Source organism: Geotrypetes seraphini, chromosome 5 (assembly GCF_902459505.1).
Source record: "Geotrypetes seraphini chromosome 5, aGeoSer1.1, whole genome shotgun sequence".
NCBI classification, from domain to species: Eukaryota; Metazoa; Chordata; class Amphibia; order Gymnophiona; family Dermophiidae; genus Geotrypetes; species Geotrypetes seraphini.
The window spans coordinates 116640213-116666196 of record NC_047088.1 but is presented as its reverse complement, the minus strand read 5'-3'; the positions used below and the strand labels follow the sequence as shown (position 1 = coordinate 116666196).

At 42.2% G+C, this 25984-nt stretch overlaps 1 protein-coding gene across 15 annotated transcripts in view; it reads right to left on the bottom strand.

Annotated features, from left to right (window-relative positions):
* Positions 1-25984, bottom strand: part of PCNT (pericentrin) — an 820497-nt gene that overhangs the window by 699218 nt on the left and 95295 nt on the right. The window lies entirely within an intron of this gene.

The following is a 25984-nucleotide window of genomic DNA, read 5'->3' as shown; positions in this document are numbered from 1 at the left end:
AATCTTGGTGATCTTCATTCGTGTCTTGACTGGGAGAGATAAGGAGTGCAATCTCCCTAGTCAAGACATGAATGAAGATTACCAAGACGACTTGCAATTATTGTTTCTGTGCTATATCTCTGGAATTTGGATTGATGGGAGGTGGAGAACATTCATGTCCTCTAGGAACTCTGTGACTTTTTGAAAGACAATTTTTAATGGTTCAATGCCTCTGCCTGATCTTCAGTTTCTTTATCCCTTAGTGCCAACAAGGTTGCCAATAAATTCTTCCTCTTCTTTAGGAGGGAATCAGATATTGATTAATCTCTATGGCCTCTATCAACATTCAAAATAAAGGGTGATTGAGACACTCAGGCCCAGATTCTCTAAAAGTGCGTCCCGATTTTAGGCAGCTGTAGGCGTCCTACAGCTGTCTAATCAGCCAATCGGGATGCACGTTTTTTAAAAAAAAAATGCTCCCCAGGCAGGCCGCTTATATTGAAGGCGAGGCCCGCAAGACACCTAGGCCCTGATTCTGTATAGGACGCCCGGGAGAGGCGTCCTATTCAGAATCGGCCTAAACTAAACCCCGATTCTGTAACCGGCGTCCATGTTACAGACGCGGGTTAGAGAATCGGGTTAGATTAGACACGGCCCGCTACACTTATTGCGGCAAGGGATCTCTCTGCCGCTATAAGTATAGCGGGCCGTGGCCCCTGACCGATCACTGGCAGGAGGGTGCCCAAACCCTCCTGCCCGAAGACGCACCCCCCCGACACTACCGACCGCCCCCCCCCCCCCCGACACTACCGACCGCCCCCCCCCCCCCGACATTACCGATCCCCCCCCCGACAATATCGGTCGCTGGCAGGAGGGTGCCCAATCCCTCCTGCCCGAAGACGCACCCCCCCCCAGCGCTAACAACCCCCACTCCACCAAACCTGTTCTTACAGATGGGTCTTGCACGTCGAGCAAGCAGGCACGCCTCATCGAAATGAGGCGGGCCCGCCCCTTCCCGCCGAAGCCTAAGGTCTGATTGGCCCAGGCTCTAGAAGCCTGGACCAATCAGGCCTTAGGAATAGCGGGTCCGCCCATCCCTACTAAGTCTAAGGTCTGATTGGCCAATCAGACCTTAGACTTAGTAGGGATGGGCGGACCCGCTATTCATAAGGCCTGATTGGTCCAGGGGCTACGGCAGCTTAAAACAACAGATACTTCCACTCTTATGCCATTGAGATTACTTTCTCTAAATGTAAAGGGTTTTAACAATCCAATTAAGAGAAAGAAGATACTAACATATGCTTCTCGCAAATCTCCGGATATATTATTATTTCAAGAAACACATTTAACAGATGTTGAAAGTCAAAAATTAAAAGTTCCTTGGGCAAAAGATGTTTATTATTCGCCAGCGGTAAACAAGAAAAATGGTACTGCAATGTTGATTAAGTCATGTCAAAATCTAAATATACTCTCACATAAAAACGATTTAGAGGGAAGATGGAATATGGTAAAGATTCAAGTGGTACAATACATTATAGTAATATTCAATATTTATGCCCCGAACATTGATGATCCGTTATTCTTTGATACCCTCGCTTCACTAGCCCTGGCAGAGCATGCCCAAGCTTACGTTATAGCTGGGGATTTTAATTTAGTTTTAGAACCATCACTTGATCGGAAATCCACTGTACCTTATAGAATCACGAAGGCCTGGCATAGCTTACACAATATGTTGTCTCAGTTAAATTTAATAGATTCTTGGAGATTTCTACATCAGATGGAGATGCAGTACTCTTTCTATTCTCCACCCCATAACTCCTACTCTCGAATAGATTATTTTCTCATAAGTAAGTGTTTAACTCCATGTTTAATAAGTGCAATGATTAATGAGATATCGATTTCAGATCACGCTGCTATAGAAATACACTTGGACAATCTATTACCTAGACAGACTTCATCTACATGGAGATTTAACAATACATTGCTAGAAGATCCACAGTTCACTACTCACATAAGGAATGCTTTAATTGAATACTTTGAGGTGAATGATACTGTACAAGTTGACAGAGTAACATTATGGGACGCATGTAAAGCATATATTAGAGGCTGTATAATTGCATATCAAGCAAGAATAAAAAAAAGCACCCAAAAATCCCTTATTGATCAAACATCTGAGATTAGAAAATTTGAGATCTTACATCAACTGAATCCAACAAATATGCAGCTGTTACAGCAACTAAGAGAATATAGATTAAAATATAATTTAACGTTAAGTTCTCAGGCTGGGAACACGTTATTCATGCAATCCGCGTCTTATCATAGTTCAAACAATAGAAGCGGACATTTATTAGCTCAATATTTAAAGATGCGCGAGGAGAAATCCTATATTTATGCTATTTTAGATGACAAAGGCACTAAACATACAGACCCCAAACTAATCATTCAACACTTTAAATTATTTTATGAAGCTTTATACGCTACAGAAAGGTCTCACTCTGACCCGAAAGTATTTTTGACATTGTCTCTTCAAAGACCACAATTAAACTCAGAACATAACGATCACTTAGAAGCTCAGATTACCGGGCACGACATTATAGCATCTCTGTCTTTGATGGCTAAGAAAAAATCCCCGGGACCAGATGGGTACACAGTCGAATTTTATTCTACATTTCAAGATATATTAGCACCTCAGTTATGCCAGCTGTTTAATTATTACTATGACACGGAGGATATTAGGGGAACTTTTACTGAAGCGTCCATAATAGTGTTACCCAAGCCAGGGAAGGATCCGTTGAAAATACAGAATTATAGACCACTCTCCCTAATTAATGTAGACGCAAAAATATATGCAAAAATTTTAGCTAATAGAATTCAAAAAGTATTACCTGCATTGATAGGTAAAGAACAGAATGGATTCATGCAAGGTAGACTTGCCAGTGATAACACCAGACTGTTCACTTCAATTATTCAAATTGCCCAGCATTCATCCCATCCCTTCCTGGCTTTGGCGCTTGATGCTGAAAAAGCATTTGACCGGGTTGAATGGGATTTTCTATTTCAAACAATGTCTTAGTTTGGGTTTTCTAATAAATTTATATCAATGGTACGGATGTTATACACTAAACCCTCTACCACTGTCAGAATTAATGGATTAAATTCGGAATTGTTTTACCCCACACGTGGTACCCGACAAGGATGTCCATTATCCCCATTACTATTTAATTTAGCGCTAGAGCCTTTACTTATTAGTATTCGTCAATCTCCTGAAATAATGGGTATTAGATGTGGATCTACTGAAATAAAACTTTCTGCATATGCGGATGATGTGCTAATCTATACTGATCCTAACTCGTTGTCAAGTTTGTTACGCATAATAAGTTCTTATTCCCAAAACTCAGGTTACACACTCAACACTTCTAAGACAGAATTGCTCCCACTAAATAAACATGTATTACAAAATACTATTACAGATCATAATTTTCAGTGGTCTCAAGTAAAACTTAAATATTTAGGAATACATTTCGGACCTACGATTGAGGATACTATTAAGTTTGCAATGGAAGATATAATACATATGATTACTACGCTCACTGCTAGGTGGAGTCCCTTAAATCTGTCTTGGTGGGGTCGAATGGAAACGATTAAGATGATGATAGCTCCAAAAATCCTATATCCCCTAAATATGTTACCAGTTTTATTTCCTCCATCATTCTACAAAAGAGTAGATCAATTGCTAACCAAATTTCTGTGAAATAATAAGACTCCTAGAATTGCACTAAACAGATTAAAATTGCCCAAATGCGAGGGTGGTACTAATTTTCCTAATTTTTTGGATTGCCACTATGCCTTCCTACTTAGACAAGGGGCTAAATGGATTTTGCATGATACTAATGTGAGGGATGATAATATTTGGATAACTTTTGATATAGAAAAATATAAGTGGACTTCACTTCCATCACTGGCCTTTGTCTCATCTTCGGGATTTTTGACTCATAAGGATTTTGTGCTAGAGGCCACCATGGCTGCTATAAACACAATGAACAAACTTTTACCTCATAAATGGGACAGTTCATTACATATTCCGATTTGGAACAATCCTTTTATACAAATTCAGAACAACACCGTAAATTGGAAACGTTGGAAGTCTGCGGGCATACTTAGGTCATTTATATGATGGCAGCAATTGGATACCTTATGATATCCTAAGAACTCGATATTGTCTTCCCCCGTCTACATTTTTTCAGTGGCTACAACCAGAACACTTCTTAAAGCTACTGAAAACTATTTTATGTGACATATTTTGAAAATAGCCATTTGGAGCATTGAAATAAAGCAGCAGATTTCTGCGTCTCAATGGCCACAAATTTGGACTTGGAGGATGAAATGTACAGTGTCAGCATCTATGAGACAAACATGGTTTTTTTTGTTGCATATAAGTTTTTGGACCCCTGTTAGATTACAAAAATTAGATAGTTCTAAGTCAAATAGATACTGGCACTGTCATCTCGATATAGGGACACTGGATCATCTGCTCTTCTTTTGTCCCTTGATACTTAAAATAGAATACTGGAAGTTCCTTTGGCATTGACGTATAACGTGATGCTGTTTGGAATGTTATTGAAGGCCAAGAGTCCAATAACTCCATATAACAATAGACTACTTCTCATCATGATGGGAGTTGCCATACAGCTTATTTTGAAAAATTGGAAAAATTGGGACAAGTTAAACTATAGTTTTTGGTGGGAATCCTTGTGCCAAACTTATACATTAGAATGTATGAGTGCAATACAATTGGGACATTATAAGAAATTCAAGGAGGTTTGGCACCCATTGAAAAATTTTTGAAAAATTGATTCTTAGTTTTAGCCCTTTGTTTATACACATCCAGGATCGGGGGGGTGATATGCCTTTAATTTATTATTTGATTGCAATTTTGTTTGTCTTTATCATTTGTATTACTCTTGATTGTCTTTATACTTAATGAAAGGGTGGGTGGGAGGGGAAAGGACATGTATTTATTATATCATTTGATGGAATTAAGTGCTGTTTATTTTGTACATTGTTTGATAATATGTTGCACTTGATGTTGGTTTTTAAAATGAATAAAGATATGGGGAAAAAAAGAAAATAGCCATAGAAAAATCAAATGACTTGTTAATGGCAAAAACTCAAATGAAGAAAAAAATTAACACCCCAAAAAATAAACTAAAATGGATATTGGGTTAAAAAAAAGGACTTTCACAGCAGCAATAGTGCTTACATAAATGAAAATGCAAATACTGGCAACCAATGTTTCAATAATTAAATCAAATGTGAGCTGACAAGGAGCACAGTTATTTACCGTAACAGGTGTTATCCAGACAGCAGGCAGCTATTCTCACATATGGGTGACGTCATCGACGGAGCCCAGATGCGGACACCTCACAAGCAGACTTGCTTGAAGAAACTCGAAGTTTCAGTCGCCCGCACCGCGCATGCGCAAGTGCCTTCCCGCCCAGCATAGGGCATGTCTCCTCAGTTCAGATAGCTAGCAGAGAAGCCAACTAGGGGAGGTGGGTGGGTTGTGAGAATAGCTGCCTGCTGGTCCCTGGATAACACCTGTTACAGTAAGTAACTGTGCTTTATCCCAGGACAAGCAGGCAGGTATTCTCACATATGTGTGACCTCCAAGCTAACCAGAATGGGATGGTGGGAGTGTTGGCAATTTAGGAGAATAAATTTTGTAATACTGTTTGGCCAAACTGTCCATCCCATCTGGAGAAAGTATCCAGACAATCGTGAGAAGTGAAGGTATGAACCGAGGACCAAATAGCAGCTCTACAAATTTCCTCAATAGGTGTAGATCTGAGGAAAGCTACTGAAGCTGCCATTGCTCTGACTTTATGGGCTGTGACTTTACTGTGAAGTAGTAATCCAGCCTGGGAATAGTAGAAAGAGATACAAGCCGCCATCCAGTTGGAGATGGTACGCTTAGAAATAGGATGGCCCAACTTATTTGGATCAAAGGAAACAAAAAGTTGAAGAGCAGTTCTGTGTGGTTTGGTGCGTTCCAAGTAGAAGGCCAAAGCACGTTTACAGCCCAGAGTATGTCCAGGGTGAGAATGAGGCTTTGGAAAAACACTGGAAGAACAATGGATTGGTTGAGATGAAATTCTGAGATCACTTTAGGTAGGAATTTCGGATGAGTACGAAGAACAACTTTGTCATGATGGAACACCGTGAATGGTGGGTCAGTAACTAAAGCTTGCAGCTCACTGACTCGTCGAGCAGAAGTGAGGGCAATGAGAAACACCACTTTCCAAGTGAGATACTTCAGATGAGCCTTATCAATTGGTTCAAATGGAGGCTTCATGAGTTGAGTAAGGACAACATTGAGGTCCCAAACCACAGGAGGCGGTTTGAGAGGAGGTTTGACATTAAAAAGTCCTTTCATAAATCTGGAAACCACCAGATGAGCAGAGAGGGGTTTCCCTTCAATAGGCTGATAGAAAGCCGCAATTGCACTGAGATGGACTCGTATAGATGTAGTTTTGAGGCCAGAATCGGATAAGTGCAAAAGATAGTCCAAAACAGAAGATAATGAGATGGATAACCTGGACATACTGGCCTCACTTGTGTATGCTGGACACTACAGACATTTTTAACCTATATTTTCCCATAGCCTAAACCAGCTTTCCTTTCAGATGGAACAGTCTGTACCTTGCTGTCTGTGAACACATGTATCCTTTGAAATGCTAACCCAACTGGCCTTTGCTGCAAAGTTCTTGTCTCCTTTCCCTGCTGGGAGGATACTTCTCCAAGGTTCTGCTGAGCTGTTATCAGTGCTGTATGACTTCACATATGCAAGGCACCCTGGAAAGCCATAAAACATTTATAACAAGCAACAATCCCTGCAGGATGATGGGGGAGTAGAGATGGAGAAGCCTGAACGAGCCTGGTAACCAGGCTGGCTGTCTATCTGCAAGTTATGGGAATCAGGCACAGCTGGGGTGCTGGAGGTCACCTTTGTCAACTTTCTGCATAAGACTATTTACAAGGTCGTACCATCCTGAAGATGTACAGCGTTGTAAAACCACAAATTAGCATCTGCAAGGTGATAAGGATCTCAGAGCTGGAGGAAGAAAGTTCATGAAGAATTCTCTATTTCTGCTCGGGCCCCCCTCCTGGGGGGGAGAAGTGAGAGAGGTGTGGACTGGGGGGAGGAGTAGTTAGGTACTTCCAGTGCAGGTGGTCGAGGCCACCAGCGTGCTAGACTTTAAGAATAAATGGGACATCCACGTGGGATCCCTATGGGGGTCGAGCTAAGGATCTGGGTCATTAGCACTCAGACTTGATGGGGTGGGTCAGAAGAGTGGGCAGACTTGATGGGCTGTAGCCCTTTTCTGCCGTCATCTTTCTATGTTTCTATGTTTCTATTTTTGTACCAATAGGGAAGTACATGACCAGAGTTCGGGGATGTGCTTTTTGGAACGAAGGAAGAATTTATCTGTATAAAAAACCATGCATCACAGGTAGAGCCAGAGAGATTTACTTGCTTATGCCAGCGGTTGCGCTAGCCCCCTGTTCGGTATATGGGTGTAAGTTCTACTCTCCAATGCATATTCTGAACTGACAATATATTTCTTCTGTTATGCCTTTGCCACTGTAATTTTGTAAGTCTTTATACTAACAATAAAAATATTGTCTGTTTTGGAAGATACAATGCCGTCTCGTAGTCATTCCAATGAGGTAAACTAAGCAGCATTTACTTCAGTGTGACCCCGACTTGATCGTGCACGTGGGTTTCACGCACTTGCGTGATTAACAGATATTATTTTTTCAGGTGTTCTGGTGAACTCCAAAGAGAAACACGTTCAGGGGGCGTATGTCGCCTTGGTGCTGGAGGAGTTTTTTTGGGGAGGCCAGTTGTGGCATGGACTGGAGGCCACATCGTGGTCCACCTGTTGTGCCATAATTGGACGCTAAAACTCCACAAAATATATATTTCTAGTCACACAGAGACCCTACGGAATTAATACTGTACAAACTGTAAGTACAACCTTTCATTTTAATTTTTATATATTAGACGTCAGGTTAGTAATAGGGAAAGTCAGTAGACATTGTTGTACATTTGTATATATACTGTATGTACATATATATTAGGGGAAAGAATAGGGTTGAGTCAAGATCTGGACTGAGTTTTTTCTGTGAGCACCCTGCAATTGTGTGTGTATGAGATGTGCCAGGGGCACGAAGTGAGAGGGAGTCCTTATTTGCGTTTCCATTGTCCTGCGAAGGGCGTGGCCAGAGATGGACGAAGCAAAATATTTCTGTTGAATGCGGGTGGCTCAAGGGGACAAAATGGGGAGTAAAGCAGAAGTGAGAGACCTCCCCAGACAGCAATCCTCTGGAAAAGCCCCTTAGAGAAGATCCTGCAGTGATAATGACAGTGTGTCCAGTATTATAGGAAGCAAATGAAAATTAGTAGGAGAATTGCATGCAACACTAAGGAAGCTAGAAATGTTTCCTGTTGAAAAACAAAGGGGATTGCAAAGAGGTGAACATCTGCCCATGAAACCCTCGCGGGAGAGGGGATGTTAGGAGAAAATAATTTGAGACGATGCCTTAAACAGAGATGGGAGGTGGCATGGGGGCTAAAATTGTAGCTTAGGATTGTCCCGTACAGTGAAGGTACATTTTATGGAAGGTGTGGCCAGCCGACTGTAAATGTAAATTCTTTACATATGCATGCTTTTTGGATATTTCTCTCTCTGCCCATTAAAGGGATGTATTAATAGATTTCTGAGAGTTTGTATGAGCCAAATTCCAGATGTGTTACTGTGGAAAACAGGGTTCAACATAATTAGCAACCAGACTTAACTGTTTTTGTATGTGTAATCTATTTGCCTATGTCATAAATCCTTAGGAGTCTTATCTCGCTTCCCACTTTACGCTAGAGAATGCGAGACAGAGTGGGGGAAAAAGGGAAAAAAGTTCATGCTTAAATATTAGCGAGTTGAGGAATTTTAAAAATGTAATAGCTTGCAATGTGAGAATATATGGACCCGGAGGGGCTCATATAGCCGCTCTGATTAAACTTTACTGGCAGTATGTAGGATAAACAGAATTTTGCATGGCTGAGGGCATGTGTGCTGTATTAGAGCAAAGGATTCTTCTTTTTTTTGTTTGAAAAGTCTCGGAGCCAGTCTGTTTGCATATGAAAATGTTTTATTGTGAATTTGTAGTTTAGTAAGGCACGAGAATTTCATTTTATGCATGCAGTTTAAATTTGATTTCGATGTAGCAGGACAACGAAAGATTATGTAGTCTGAATATATTATTTTAAATGCCTCTGATTAAGCTAAATGCAGTACACTGAAGCCCAGGAGAGCCTTGCATGTTTGAGTGACCCCTGCTGTGTTGAGAACAATGGAGATACTTTGGCTGAACTTTTTCAAGTGTTTCAAAAGCTGGTTGCAGCCTACGAGCCGAACTTGGTATAGACTTTAGAGAATATATTTCTCTTGTTCCTTTATTTTTAAAAGTTATAAGAGGGGAAAGAAAATGGATGTGGGTCTAGAAAGAATTAAGAATGTGGGTTTTGCACAGATGAAAGAGAATAAGGAATATGATTTTAGACAAGTAATTTTGTCAAGCAATAAGGAACTAGAGTTTGATCCTGAGTGAAGTGGATTTGTTACTGGAAGTGAGTGATTTAAAGAGAGTTGAGCAAGATAGTTTACGTGTTCTGGCAGTTGTAAAAGAGTGCCTGCTGGTTTATATAGCACGTTTTATGAAGGTATGAGTATGTGAAAGCAGGAGCCGAGGTAGTGTTGGGAAAAAACAAGAGACAGTTTGTCTTTTGTGAACAGAAAAAGATTTATTCTAAAACTAGATACCATTCTTAAAAGAGAGATTGCTTTGTGAGTGCAAGTACAGCGATTCAGCATGCATGTGGGGTTTGTGTTAGGCAAAACCCTGCCTTTGTATTTCTATCCCAGTGTTCTAATTAGTTCTGAATAGGAATTTTTGTTCCCCTGCATGGCTTATAAAGTATTTTTAAAATTAACCTAGGAAATTTAAAATAAAAGACTAACAAAGATAGAGGTTAAGTACCCATATTTTTCTGAAAATGGAAGTCAAGGATAAACACAGGGGTGGAGTCGTGAGCTGAAGTCTAGTTTAAATTTTTGCAAGTAAGCTCTTTGGGGTAGGAACTGAATAAAGCAACTATAAATTGACACTAATTCCTATGTTCTAGTGGAACGTCTCATTTAATAATTTACTCTGTTAAGCCCAGTGGCTCTGAATTAGCATTTTTGTAGTGTTTCATTTTTTGTTTTGTTTTGTTTTACAGTAAACTATACCCATCTCTTTTACAGGTCTGGGAGATGCAGCTTGTTGGGAACTGATTTACTATCTCTTATGACTGTGTGACTTGAATGAAGACTAAAATTTTTGTTTTTTCTTTCAGAAGTTCTAGCCTACATTTAGACTCCAGACCATTTGATTATGCCTTTTCTGATTACTGTGCCATGTATTACATAGAAATTTATTTTACTAATGTGTGGACACCAATATGTCTGGTTCTATGCTGTTGTTTTTCTTCTTCCTTTTGTATAACTGTGTTTCTTTGCAGATTTAAGTTCAGCCCTGAATCCTTGACGCATGGAAGAAAGTTTAAGGCCTCCGGAGCTCTATGTTTGTTTGTGCCATGTAATCTTTGTGTTGTCTGTCGAGTTTGGTTTGTGGGGTACCCCGGGGAAACCAAATATACCATTGGCCATTTTTGGAGTTTTTATCCCCATTTTTGCATTTTTGGGGTTTTTTCCTATCTAAATTGCACAATACCTTTTTATTTTTTGTTTTCATGGCCTGAGCACTGCTTAGTTAGGGGTTATCTTATTTAGACAAAGGTTCTATAGACATATTGGTATTTTTCTGTGCACTACACTGAGTTTATCCTTATAGTCTCTCTTGAATGCCTTACTAGTTGTGCACTACCCACTAAACCATATCACATAGTAACATAGTAGATGACGGCAGATAAAGACCCGAATGGCCCATCCAGTCTGCCCAACCTGATTCAATTTTAATTTTTTCTTCTTAGCTATTTCTGGACAAGAATCCAAAGCTTTACCCGGTACTGTGTTTGGGTTCCAACTGCCGACATCTCTGTTAAGATTTACTCCAGCCCATCTACACCCTCCTAGCCATTGAAACCCTTCCCAGCCCATCCTCCACCAAATGGCCATATACAGACACAGACCGTGCAAGTCTGCCCAGTACTGTCCTTAGTGCATGTCCTCTTATGAATATTGTGTACTTGAATATTGTTTCTCTCTTGCCATACTTATGACCAATAAATGAATTATTTTTGTCACTTGTTGCCACCCTCAGTACAGGCAACATGTTCTCTCTCTCTTTCTTTGAATCACTTCACTGGGCTTCGGCTGCTGGATAATAATGCCTGGACTTCTTTCAAGCCGGTGTGTCCCTCCCTATATGTGCCGACACCTTTCATTCCGAGTATGCACCTTACCAGTTTAAAGAGACTGCTAAACTTGCAACGCCACATCCTGAACTTTTAATTTTTTGGACACTTTCTCTCCCATGTTTTGTTTATGCCTGTTCTGACATTTTGCTGGACTTTATATTTTCTTCAGTTTTGGCTCAGGACATTATTTCCATGAGGACTCATTATTTTATCCTGTATTATCTTTTTAAGTTACCCCGTTATTCTTTCCTGCCACATCATTAGTTTCTTTTTAATGCTTTCTTTTTCTTTTGATTGCTTGCCTCTTATATTTCCACTTGAAAGAAACACATTTCAAATATGTATTTATTGCTTTAATAGGTTCCTATAGTCTGGTTCTCATATTATTAATGAGTCTCGCTGCTGGTCTTTACTTAGCAATGACCCATGTGTTGTATTGATTGCTAACCTTGTGCCATCCCAATTTTCATGCTGTGTACAACGAATCACAGTTCTGAGTTCTATGCCTGTTCTGTACTGTGCATCTGCATTTGCCCTGTGTTTTTTATTGTTCTACTGTTTGCCTTTTGTGCCTACATCCTCTAGCTCTGGCATGTACTGTTGTTCAGTTTAGATAGATAATTGGGAGGGCTGCCCCTCCTCCACGCCTTTGTTTCTTCCTCTCTCTCTGCCACCCTTTGTGTGGCGGCCCTCAGCTTGCAGTTCTTCAGCCTGCCAAGAGGGGAATGAGATGGATAAACTGGACATACTGGCCTGACTTGTGTATGCTGGACACTACAGACATTCTTAACCTATATTTTCCCATAGCCTAAACCAGCTTTCCTTTCAGATGGAACAGCCTGTACCTTGCTGTATGTGAACACATGTATCATTTGAAATGCTAACCCAGCTGGCCTTTGCTGCAAAGTTCTTGTCTCCATTCCCTGCTGGGAGGATACTTCTCCAAGGTTCTGCTGAGCTGTTATCAGTGCTGTATGACTTCACATATGCAAGGCACCCTGGAAAGCCATAAAACATTTATAACAAGCAACAATCCCTGCAGGATGATGGGGGAGTAGAGATGGAGAAGCCTGAACGAGCCTGGTAACCAGGCTGGCTGTCTATCTGCAAGTTATGGGAATCAGGCACAGCTGGGGTGCTGGAGGTCACCTTTGCCAACTTTGCGGGACCTCCGGAAGAGGAATCAGCGCAGGCGCAGGGCTCACAGAAGGGCCGGGACCGCCAAGAGGAAGCAGCAGGACACCGGTAGGAGCGTCTACATGATGGGGGGGGGTCGGGAGGCTGTGGGGGTGCGAGCGGTCCTTCAGGGTGGGGGTGCGGGTGGGAGTGCGTGCGAGCGGTCCTTCGGGGTGGGGGTGCGGGTGCGTGCGAGCAGTCCTTCGGGGTGGGGGTGCGAGCGGTCCTACGGGGGGTGAATCGGACGTCGGGGGGGGCATCAGGCTTTCAGGGTGGGGACAGGACTTCAAGGGGGAGAGGAGAGTCGGGGTGGCCAGAGGAGAGTCGGGGCGGGCGAAAGGAGAGTCGGGCGGCGACGGGAGAGTTGGGGCAGCATGCGCGGTACGGGTGTGTGCAGTATACAAAATTTTTAAAACATATTTTCTGTTTCCCACACACTATACCCGTGTGCGCGTTTTACACAGGTGCGCGTTATCTACGTGAAAATACGGTAAGCACTTATAAACATTCAGAATCAGTTTATCAATACTCAGAAATAGCCCCCTACCTTCCCAACCATCAGAGAAAAGAACAAGGAATCATATAAAGATATACCCACCCTCCCATCCCTGGATGTGCAAGTAGTATATTAGCAAAAATAAAACTACAACAATTCTACAAAAGATGCCAATGGACCCCATACTAATTTGAATATTTTTCTGTTCCCTGACAAATCAGCATTCATTTTTTCATATTTATACACTAAACATTAATTTGCCCACCAGAAAGTGAAATTAAGACAGTCCCAATTTTTCCAGTTATGCGTTTCTCAAATCACAAATGTCAAACAGTGGAAAAAGTACAAGGGATGTTTGTAAAATTTGGTAAAAAAACAAGTTGAACGTAGTCTTCCATCCTAATCTATTTTTCCTACAGTATGAAAAAGCTGGAAACCCACTGGACTAAGTGGATAGCCCTCAATGAAGGCTACGTTGTTTAACTTTCTTTTTTACCAAACTCTTCAAACTACCCTCAAAGTACAGTGGTCAGTTTTTCAATTTTGTTCACTAATGAAATTAACTAAGTTAGTCTCAAAAGCGAAACGTTTAAGGCATTCGATAATTAAGCCATTATTGAAAAATATAAAGGAAGGTCAATTAAAAGAACAGACACATAGGCCAAAATCAAATTTATCATTTTCAACAAAGTTTGCTGAGCAATCAGTGCTAGAACAGTTAGTTTTGTGGAACCTTCAAATATCCTATACTCTTGTCAAGGTGTACATAGTACAGAAACATAGATAATGGCAACATTAAGTGAAATTTATGAACTAATAGATAATGGTGATGTTGCATTGGCAGTATCATTAGCTTCAGTTTTGCTGTTAAAGCATCTTAGAGACATAGGTATTTCTGGAGTAGTTTTAAAATGGCTCTCCTGTTCAAGCAATAGGACTTTTCAAGTTTCTTTTAATTCAGCTACTTTTCAAACATTTCAGCTTGTGGGGTCTCACCAATGTTGTTTAATATATTTCTTAGTCCATTACTATGATTCAAAGTTTTGGCTTTAAGTGCCTTTTGTTACAAGAATTTCTTAAGGCAGTATCTGATTAAAACCAACACATGTCCTTCCATAGCACCTCTTTTGTTTGGGATACAAATCCCTCTGGTAGGAATTTTAGATATCTGGGGGTGCTTATTGACTCCAAATTAACATTCGAGGAGTAAGTGTCTAAAATATTGAGAAAGGGTTTTGTTATCCTGCAAAAGCTGCACTCACTGAAGTATTTATTTCATGACACAGTATTTAATATACTGCTGCATACACTGTTGATCTCACAATTACATTATAGCACTGTCATCTATGCAGGTCAAACTGAGATCAATTTGAAAAGATTGCAAACTCTCCAAAATGCTGCAGTGAAATTATTGTATAAGCATATGTTTGGACATGTTTACCCTCTATTTAAGCATATTATTGGTTGTCAATTAGATACAGAATTTGTTTTAAACTGTTGACATTAGCACAAAGTTTTTTGTGAGTTTCAACCACCTTATTTAAATACCATGAAGATTCTTAACACACTTAATAGTGTCCCTAGGTTCTTAGAATGATGGTGCCTTAGAGCAACAAGAGAAAGGACAAAAGAGAATAGTATTCTAGCTAGCACTGTGCTTGTGGAATAGCCTATCTTACTAAAATATTTGCAAACTGAAGCAAGTTAAAGAGGGAAGAGTTAGGACAGCTGTTGTAGTTGGTGATTCGATCATTAGGCATTTAGATGATAGGGTGGCTGGTGGGCATGAGGATCACCTGGTCTGAAGGCAGTGGACCTCATGTATCACTTAGATAGGTAGTGCTGGGTTAAGAGTCAGCTGTTTTGGTACATGTAAGTACCAATGACATAAGAAAATGTGGGAGGTTAAGTTCTGGAAACCAAATTTAGGCTCAGGTAGAAAGCTGAAATACATATCCTCCAGGGTAGCATTTTCAAAAACTTTTCCAGTTCCACGCGTAGAACCCAAGAGGCAGGCAGGTAGAGCACTGAAGTCTCACAAGAACGACATACTTCTGATCACGGAAATGTGGCTATCTGACAATGACAGAGTCCCATTAGGTCAATTCTGCCTTGACAACTACCAAGCCTTCGTATCATCATGCAAAGGGGGGCAGAGTTGCAGCCATAATAAAATCTCGGCTTACACCTCAGGTACTGAACCAATCCACCTTTAATGGCCTAGAATGCCTGACCTTCTCCATCGGACAAGACAAGTATATTCATCCTGATCTACAAAGCTCCACATTCACCACCCTAAGATCTTGGAAAACCTATTTGCATTAATAGAACTATTCCTCTCTCTTAAAAATATATGGATTCTAGGAGCCCTCAACTTTCCCGAATTCCCCAATGTAACCGGCCAACAACTGTACTTTGTCAATACCTTATACGACCTTGGCTTTGAACAGACAATCCACCTTCCCATCTACTCGTCATATTGAATCTTATCTTTATCATGAATGACTCATCTACTCACCACTACAACAAAGAAACTATAAACCCAATACCATGGTCCATACCATTATCTCATCACATTCAACAGCAACATGGTCCAAGGGAAAAATATCCATCAATCTCACACCACTACCAAACTCACCTTCGATCCCTTATCAGTGGACTTACCCACCTTAGAAAATGGACTCTTCAAACTAGCAGATCAACTTGACTACCATCAACCCTTGTTGGACCTAGCAGAGAACTGGCACACGGGTCTGCAAGCTCTATAAACATTTAGCATCCATAAAACAATTAAAAACAAATAAGAATTATTCCTCTCCATGGTTCAACCCTGAACTCAGGGAACTAAAAAGGAAGGTACAGAAAGAAGAAAGAACATGGTGTAAATCCAAACAACCAACTGATAAAGATACCTGGAAACAACTATCAGAACTGTACAAACAAGCCACATCAGTATCCAAAGAAAAATACTATACCCAACTCATCACTGAAATTCCAAATTGATCAAGGGGCATTTTCTCCCTAACTAAGAAACTATTTTCAGTCAACAAGGGACCACCCATAATCAACCACAGTTAATAGATAAACTCTTCACCTTCTTCCTGGACAAAATTGACAACTTTTGTTTAAACCTCAACAAATCACCAACCCCACCAGGAAGACAAACACAAACCTCAACACCCCACACACAAACCACGGCCAAAATCCTGAATCACTTCAAGGAAGTATCACAAGACACATCAGAAGCAACACTGGATACACTACACCTTACCACATCCAATCATGACCCTTGCCCTCTCATCCTACTAAAATCAGTTAAAGGTTCCTTCATCAAGTCAATCCGACCCCTTATCAACACCTCACTTCGCAAAGGAGAAGTATCAGCTACCTGGAAATCATCAGAAAAATGTTTGAGTACCTGATTGTAAAACCGCTTAGATAACCTTGATAGGCGGTATATAAAAACCTAATAAACTTGAAACTTGAATAATAAAACCGCTACTGAAGAAACTAACCTTGGACCAAGCAGACCCTAGCAGCTATAGACCGATGTCCAATCTCCCATTCATAACAAAACTTTTAGAAAAAACAGTCCTAAACTAACTAACCACATTCACAGAAAACCAAGACATCCTGGCCAAAAAACAATCAAGCTTCAGGAAACATCATAGCACCAAAACAATATTACACGATATCATAGGCAATTACTAGAACTACTTGGATAGAAGCACAGATGTGCTGCTAGTCTCGTTAGAGTGCAATCTTTGACACACTAGATCACAACATCTTTCTATGCAGATTTAAGGAAATCAGGAACACCATCACAGCATTATCCAGGTTCAAATCCTTCTTGACAAACAGACAAGAGAGTCCTCACCAACTCCCAGCTCTTGACACAGAAATCGCCAAAATATGCTGTACCCCAAGAAGCACTACTATCCCCATGGCTCTTCCACCTCTACATCAAACCAGTCATTGAAATTGCCTTAAAGCTTGGAAACCATATTCATTCATTCGCCTATGATATCAAGTTTTACACACCAACTCAAAAAGCTAAAAACATGCCTAAACAAGATCAAATCATGGATGACAACATCTAACAAATGCCAAATAAACCAATCCATAACTGAGCTATTATGGATTCGTAGAGAGCCCTGTATAACCTCTCGACCCTCCCTCACCTAGGATAACACCATTCTCATATCCAAAGACCAAGTATGCAAACTAAGCATCATCCTAAATACTAACCTCATGTTTTTGGCACAGATATCCAAGGTAGGTGCCCTCATCCTTCTACCACCTATGCCAAGTAAAACATATTTGACAGTACTTTTCAGACACAGACTTCACTCAATTAATAAATGCCTTTGTGCTTTCTCGCCTGGACTACTGTTTAACAGCTTGAACGTCGGCCTTCCTATGAAGAAACAGACTACAAAGAGTCAAGAACACCGCAATCAGGTTACTGAATGACCTCGGTCCCTTTGATCCCATCACCCCAGCACTGAATGAAGCACACTGGATATGCGTAGGAAAAAGAGTCATATTCAAACAATTGACTATCACCTTCAAGTGATTCCACTACATGACTCCCCATTATACAGCTGAAAAACGTCATATCTATCAATCATCTAACCAGACCACTTAGATTGCAACAGGAGTGCCAACTATGTATCCCACCAGCTCATCAGCTCCAACTGGAAACCGCTCAGAGAAACAATCCTTCTCCCATAGTATGACAAAACTGTTGAACCAGCTTCCCACGGACATTCGAGCTATAGATAGCCTGCGACCCTTCCGAAACGCAAAAAAAACCATACCGTTCTCAAACCAGCGCATACCTACTCTAAGACCTTAAAGACAAGGCTATAGCGGTCTAAAACGGAAACTGATCACCTGAGTTTCACTGCTGTGTATGATGTACTGTTCCATATGGGCACAAAAGACCCATTTGGGGGGGGGGTTTATTATTATTATTGGAAATACCATTTTATTGAAAACTAGTCTTATAGCCCGTTACATTAACGGGTGCTAGAATATATGTGTGTGTGTCTGTCTTTATTTCTTTCTCTCTCTCCTAAGCCGCTTTCTTTCTTTCTGTCTTTCTTTTTCCTTGGCTATCCATCACCACCCCTTGCCTACTCCCCCTATCCATTGTCCCTTCCTTTTACCTCCCCTGTGTCTACCACCACCCCTTCAATGCTCTTCTTATGCAGCAGCAGCCCTTCTCCCTTTGTTTTACCAATCCCCTGTCCAGCAGCACCTCTTTCCTTCTCCCCCTGTCCAACATTAGGCTTCCGTTCCTTTTTCTTCACCCCCCTGTAAATCAGCACCTCTTTCCTTCTCCCCCTGTCCAACAGTAGGTGTCCCTTCCTTTTTCTCCCCCCCTCCTCTTTCTTATCCCTATGATAAACTTACCTTGCTCTGCCCCTGATCAGAGGTTCCCGCTCAGTTGCACCCATTGGAAAAGTTCCCTCTGCCGCATCCCACACCCCTCCTGACGCGACTCCCGCTGTCTTTCTTTCTGTCTGTCTCTGTCCCTGGACCCCTTTATCTGTCTGTCTTTCTGTGTATCTCCCTGCCCCTGTGTCTTTCTTCTTTTCTTTCTGTCTCCCTTCCTCCCTCTGTCTGTCTGTCCGAAGCAGCATTCCCTCCCCCTCCATTTCCCTCCCCCCACACCAGTTCCCTGTGCACCTGCCCCTGTGTCTTTCTTCTTTTCTTTCTATCTCCCTTCCTCCCTCTGTCTGTCTGTCCAAAGCAGCATTCCCTCCCCCTCCATTTCCCTCCCCCCACACCAGTTCCCTGTGCAGCAGCATTAGCGTGGCGATTCAAGCAGCGTGTGCAGCAGTCTTCACACGCTGCTTTGGGTCCTTCTACTGCCCTGACTCTGGCACGTCCCTGATGACATCATCAGAGATGCGGCAGAGCAAATCAGGGCAGTAGAAGGGCCCGAAGCAGCGTGTGAAGACTACTGCACACGCTGCTTAAAACGCCAGTCGGGCCCGCGGGAAGGGAAGGGGGGGTGGCAAAGGACTTGGGTCCCGGGCAGCAGAAAGTTGCTGGGCTCCTCGGTGGGGGCGCTGAGTGGCTGCAATCCCTCTCCTCCAAGACCCCCCCCCCCCCACTGGAGGAACGGAGATCAGCAGCTAGCTGCGGTCCCAGCTTGTGGAGGCGATCGGCGGCTGGTGACGTATAAGGGTGCATGTGCACTCCTGCGACCACAGACCTACTGATCACGGAAGCACGCAAATAGGAGTGCGCATGCGCGGCTAGCCTTTTATTATATAGGATATTATTTTTCTTTTTATTTATAAATTTTTAATAGATATAAATACAAAGCAATAACAATAGCTGCATTGAAAACAAGAACGTAAACATTTACATAGTAGCAATGAGAACATTAGTTCATAGACTGTTGTGCACAATAAGTATCTAGAATTTTCTAATTTCTAATAAAGGATGGCAAGTGATTTTGTATTAATTCTATAATCTCTTCATAGTTCTTGTATGCACATAAAAGTATTCCACCATTCATGGGATGATACATGTTGATTGTTTTTCCAGTGAAGAACACTAGTGTGTAAGGCTAGAACTATCATAAAATCAAATAATCTGGTACTAGTGGAAATAATATCAACTTTAGGATTGGTGATCGCAGTATGATAATGTCATATGACAGAAGAACAGGGCCGATGAGAAGAGGCAGACAGAGCTGCAAGCAGTCAACGGGTGGATGCGACACTGGTGTGAGGAAGAAGGATTTCATTTCGTGCGCAACTGGACGACGTTCTGGGGGAAGAACAAGCTATTCAGGAAGGATGGACTCCACCTCAGCGGAGATGGAACGAGGCTTCTTGCAAGCAACATCAGGGGAGAGATTGAGAAGTTTTTAAACTAGGAAGAAGGGGAAAGCCGACAGTTGACCGAAAGTCGATAGTTCGGAAACCAGTATACCCAGAGGACACTGTGTAAGAAGTTAGCGGGAAAGACTCAGCGGATCATGGATAGGACAGAAATCCGGATGGATCAAATGGGACGCAAGAGGTAAGAAAGTGCAAGAAAGTAACATGCTGCAAACTCAAATGTATATACACGAATGCAAAGAGTTTAAGGAACAAGATGGGTGAATTAGAAACTATGGCACAAAAAGAGAACCTTGACATTATCGGCATCACGGAAACATGGTGTGGTGGAATGAGGAAAACGTCTGTGACACTGTGCTACTGGGATACAAGCTATACCGCAGAGACAGAGTGGGTCAAAAAGGTGGGGGACATTGCCCTGTACGTCCAAGAGGGAATAGTCTGCCGGAGAGAACACGCCGGAAACAAAGAATAAATTAGAATCTCTATGAGTCAAAATTCAAGGAACAAATGGAACGGAAATGAAAATCGGCATCTACTACCGACCCCCAGGGCAGTCCAAAGAAATTTATGAGGAAATGACGAATGAGATTAAACACAGCTGCAAGGGAGGACATGCAGTTATCATGGGTGACTTCAATTATCCGGGGATAGACTGAAACCTAGGCACCTCCGGCTGTAGTAGGGAAACCAAGTTACTGGATGCAGTGGGCGATTGCTTCCTGGAAGAACTTGTCAAGGAAAACACGAAAGGAAATGCAATTCTGGACTTACTTCTAAATGGACTACGAGGATCGGCGCAAGAAGTAGAAGTAGAAGGGACACTGGGAAGCAGTGATCATAATATGATCTGCTTCAAGCTGGACACGGGGGCGAAACAACAATCCAGAATGACGGCCACAGCGCTGAACTTCCAAAAAGAGAATTACGAAGGGATGAGACTCATGATGGGGAAGAAGATTAAGAAGAGGATAGGTGCTATAAAAATGCTAGAGCAAGTATGGTCCCTTTTCAAGGACACAGCCACAGAGCGCAAAATCTATATATGCCGCGTATCGACAAGGGATCCAAGAGGAAAAATAAGAAACCGGCTTGGCTCACTGTAGCGGTAAAAGAAGCGATCAGAGACAAGAAGATTTCTTTTAAAGTATGGAAAAGGTCAAAAACAGATGAAAACTGGAAAAAGCATAAGTAACATCAACGCAGGTGCCATAAGGCATTAAGAGGGGCAAAGAGGGACTACGAGGAAAAAATTACCAAGGCGGTGAAAAACCTCAAGCCTTTCTTTCGATATATTAAGGGGAAACTACCTGCGAAGGAAGAGGTGGGGCCATTAGATGACCATGGAATAAAGGGAGTGCTAAAGGAGGACAATGTCTTAGCCGACAAACTGAACACATTTTTTGCATCTGTATTTACAGAAGAGGATATATGCAACATACCGGAGGCCAATAGGCTATACCTAGGAAATGAAGACGGGAAACTGACTGGGTTGACGGTCAGTCTAGAAGAGGTATGCAGGCAGATTGACAGGCTTATAAACTACAAATCCCCTGGACCGGATGGCACCCATCAGAGGGTAATCAAGAAACTGAAAGGGGTTATAGCTGAACTGCTTCAACTAATAACCAATCTGTCGATCAAATCGGGAAGGATCCAGAAGACTGGAAAGTGGCGAATGTTACGCCGATCTTCAAGAAAGGTTCGAGGGAAGATCCAGGAAACTACAGGCCGGTGAGTCTGACCTCGGTACCGGGAAAGATGGTAGAAGCGCTGATAAAGGATCGCATTGTTAACCACTTTGACGGACACAATCTGATGAGAACCAGCCAGCATGGCTTCAGTAAAGGAAGATCTTACTTGACGAACTTGCTGCACTTTTTCGAGGGAGTTAACAGGCAGATAGACAAAGGTGACCCAGTCGACATTGTATATCTGGATTTTCAGAAGGTGTTTGACAAGGTCCTGCATAAACGACTACTACAAAAAATTGCAAGATATGGGATTCAGGGTGAAATACACGTGGATCAAAAATTGGTTGGCAGATAGAAAACAAAGAGAGGGGTAAATGGACAATACTCGGACTGGAAAAGCGTCACCTGTGGAGTGCCGCAGGGTTCGGTGCTTGAGCCTGTGCTCTTCAACATATTTATAAACGACCTAGAAATGGAACAACAAGCGAGGTGATTAAATTAAATACAATGATACAAAGTTATTCAGAGTAGTGAAGACGCAGGAGGATTGCGAAGACCTGCAACAGGACAAACACGCTCAAGAAATGGGCCGCGACATGGCAAATGAAGTTTAACATGGACAAGTGTAACATGATGCATGTTGGTAACAAAAATCTTGTACACGAATACAAGATGTCTAGTGCAGTACTCGGAGAGACACCCCAGGACAGAGACTTGGGAGTACTGATCGAGAAGTCAATGAAGCCGTCTGTGCAATGTGCAGCGGCAGCAAAAATGGCAAACTGAATTACAAAGGGGTTCACGAACAGATCAGAGAAGGTTATCATGTTGCTGTACCAGGCCATGGTACGCCCTCACCTGGAATACTGCGTCCAGTACTGGTCGCCATGCTTGAAAAACATCCTCCAGGGATTCAAGACAAAGTTAGACGAGTTCCTGCAGAACTGGAATGTACGCAGGTAGGGCTAGTCTCGGTTAGGGCACTGGTCTTTAACCTGGGGGCCACCGCGGAAGCGGACTGCTGGACACGATGGACCACATGTCTGACCCAGCAGCGGCAATTCTTATGTTCTTATGTAGAGAATACATCTGAAATAGTGCTCCATAGTTGAGACCAATATTGTAACAAATTCTCACAGTGAAATGTTATATATGACAGGGTACCTACAGAGGTATTGCATGACCAGCAAACATCAATGGTTGCACATGGAAGTTTAGCTAGCTTTACAGGAGTCCAGTAAGCATTATGTAAAATGAAATAAGAAGATTCCATGATGCATTATGTAAAATGAAATAAGATTGCAGTAAAGATGCAGACAGAGTGGGACGAATTGATTTAGACCAGAAAGTTTCCATTCTGAAGGGGACAGCAGTATATCCAAATGCACATTCCACTTACAACTCACTTCAGACTGGGTTTTATTAGTTTGAAAGATTTTATATATTAAGGACGCTGATTTTTTTAGAATGTAAAAGAGCAGTACAAATGGAAGTAATACGTGAATATTTTGAGGAACCTGCACCCACAGTTGACAAGTTGTGAAATGTGTCTGCAGACTGAGTTAACCAGGACCAAACTGATTTTTGCACGGGGTCTGGAATGGAATCAAAGAACCGTTATCATAAAGTTGTGAGAGTGACCAAAAGCCTGCTGCAAGCCATACATTTTTAATTTTAGAAGAAATTTTGTAATCAAATACAAAGTATACCACAGAGAAATATCTGCTATATCTGTCCATTTCTGATGCAAATGCTTCATAACATTATTAATAACTTGAGATGTTTCTTTTAATATACAAGTACAGTGGAACCTCGGTTTGCGAGTAACCCGGTTTGCGAGCACTTACAGTCCAGGAAGCGCCGCTTCGGGGAATTTCTCTTCCGTCTTCCGGCCAGCCTTCCACGTCAGGTGCCTTCCGCAGGATGGAGGACTTCTGTCTGGGCCTGCGCGGCCGGGTGCCGTCCTGCCTGTGCGTTGCATGTGACACGCACAGCGTCAATCATCGGCGTTATGCGTGTCGTGCGTGGCATGCAGGTTGGGCAGCGCTCGGCTGCATGGGCTCGGGTGGGGGCTCCCCAGCATTCGGGGGGCATCCAACGTGGAGGGCCGGCTGGCAGATGGAGGAGGCATCCCTCTGAAGCGGCACTGCGGGGTTCTCCGGCGGCTGGCAGACATTAGATGCATCCCCCCCAGAAGGCATTTGACAAAGTTCCACATGAATAACTACTTCGGAAAATTGCAAGCCATGAAATTGAGGGTGAAACACTCACGTGGATTAAAAACTGGCTGGAACATAGGAAACAGCAAGTGGGGTAAACGGACGATACTCAGACTGGAAGAGTGGCACTAGTGGGATGCCGCAGGGTTTGGTACTTGGACCTGTATTTTGAATGTTTCGATCAAGTCCCCTCTCAGTCTCCTCTTTTCAAGGGAGAAGAGGTCCAGTTTCTCCAATCTCTCATTGTACAGCAACTCCTCCAGCCCCTTAACCATTTTAGTCGCTCTTCTCTGGACCCTTTCAAGTAGAACCATGTCCTTCTTCATTTATGGCGACCAGTGCTGGACGCAGTACTCCAGGTGAGGGCGCACCATGGCCCTGTTCAGCGGCATGATAACCCTCTACAAACTGTTCATGATAACCTTTTTAAATCATTCCTAGCATTCTGTTTGCCCTTTACGCCACCGCCAAACATTGTGCAGATAGCTTCATCGACTTGTCAATCAGAACCCCCAAGTCTCTTTCCTGGGAGGTCTCTCCAAGTCGATGAAGCCATCTGCGCAATGCGCAGTGGCGGCGAAAAGTGCGAACAGAATGCTAGGAATGATAAAGAATGGGATCACAAACAGATCGGAGAAGGTTATCATGCCGCTGTACCAGGCCATGGTGCGCCCTCAACGTCCAGAACTGGTCACTTATACATGAAGAAGGACATGGTATTACTCAAAAGGGTCCAGAGATGAGCGACTAAAATGGTTAAAGGGCTGGAGGAGTTGCTGCACAGTGAGAGATTGGAGAAACTGGGCCTCTTCTCCCTTGAAAAGAGGAGACAGAGGGGACATGATCGAAACATTCAAGATACTGAAGGGAATAGGCTTAGTAAATAAAGACATTGTTCACCCTCGAGAACGAGAGGATACTCCCTAAAGCTGAAAGGGGATAGATTCCATACAAACGTAAGGAAGTTCTTCTTCACCCAGAGAGTGGTAGACAACTGGAACACTCTTCCGGAGTCCGTTATTGGGGAAAACACCCTCCAGGGATTCAAGACAAAGTTGGACAAGTCCCTGCTAAACTGTAACGTATGCAGGTTAGGCTGGACTCATTTAGAGCACTGGTCTTTGACCTAAGGGCCACCGTGTGAGCGGACTGCTGGGCAAGATGGACCACTGGTCTGACCCAGCAGTGGCAATTCTTATGGCTTCAAATTATAGGCCTATTTCTTTAATTAATGTGGATGAAAACTTCTGGTTAAGTTATTGGCTCTAAGATTAGCCAAGGCTCTCCCTTATATGATCGGTATGCACCAAACGGGTTACATTGCTCAAAGACATTCTTCAAATAATACGAGATTGGCATTTCATATGTTAAATTTAGCAAAAACAATGGATGATCCGGCCTTCTCTGTCTGTTTGGATGCAGAGAAGGCCTTTGATGGACTTTCATGTATCAAGCAATGGATTGGTTTGGAATAGGATCTGGATTTATTCAAATGATTCAAACTTTGTATAGTTCCCCTTCTGCCAGATTATATATAAATAATACATTTTTGGAATGTTTTTGTCTGAAGAGGGGAGTTAGACAAGGATGTCCCTCATCTCCTTTGCTTTTATATATTGTTTTGGAACCCTTGATATTGGCCATTAAGCAGGCAAAGGAGATACAAGGAATTCCATATGCAGGTCGAGATTATAAGGTTTCGGCCTATGTAGATGATATTTTGCGTCATTTGAAAAATCTTGAATCTTCCATCCTGCATTTACTGGAATTGATCGATCAATTTGGCAAATTTTCTGGTTACAAAATAAATTGAAGCAATAGAGGTTCTTCCGTTAAATGTGCATTGTGTAAAACAGGGGTGTCAAACTCAATCGCATAAGGGGCCGAAATCTGGAAAAAAAAGGCTAAGCAGCGGGCCAAATTTTTAATTAAGATAATTAGGGGCCCTTTAATTAAGGCATGCTAACCGATTTATCATGCGCTAAATGTGCACCTTAATAAAAGGACCCCTAAGTAACTAAGGCTTAGTCTTAGTAGAAGTATAGGGTTACAACGTCTCCAACCCCACACCAGCTCTGTGA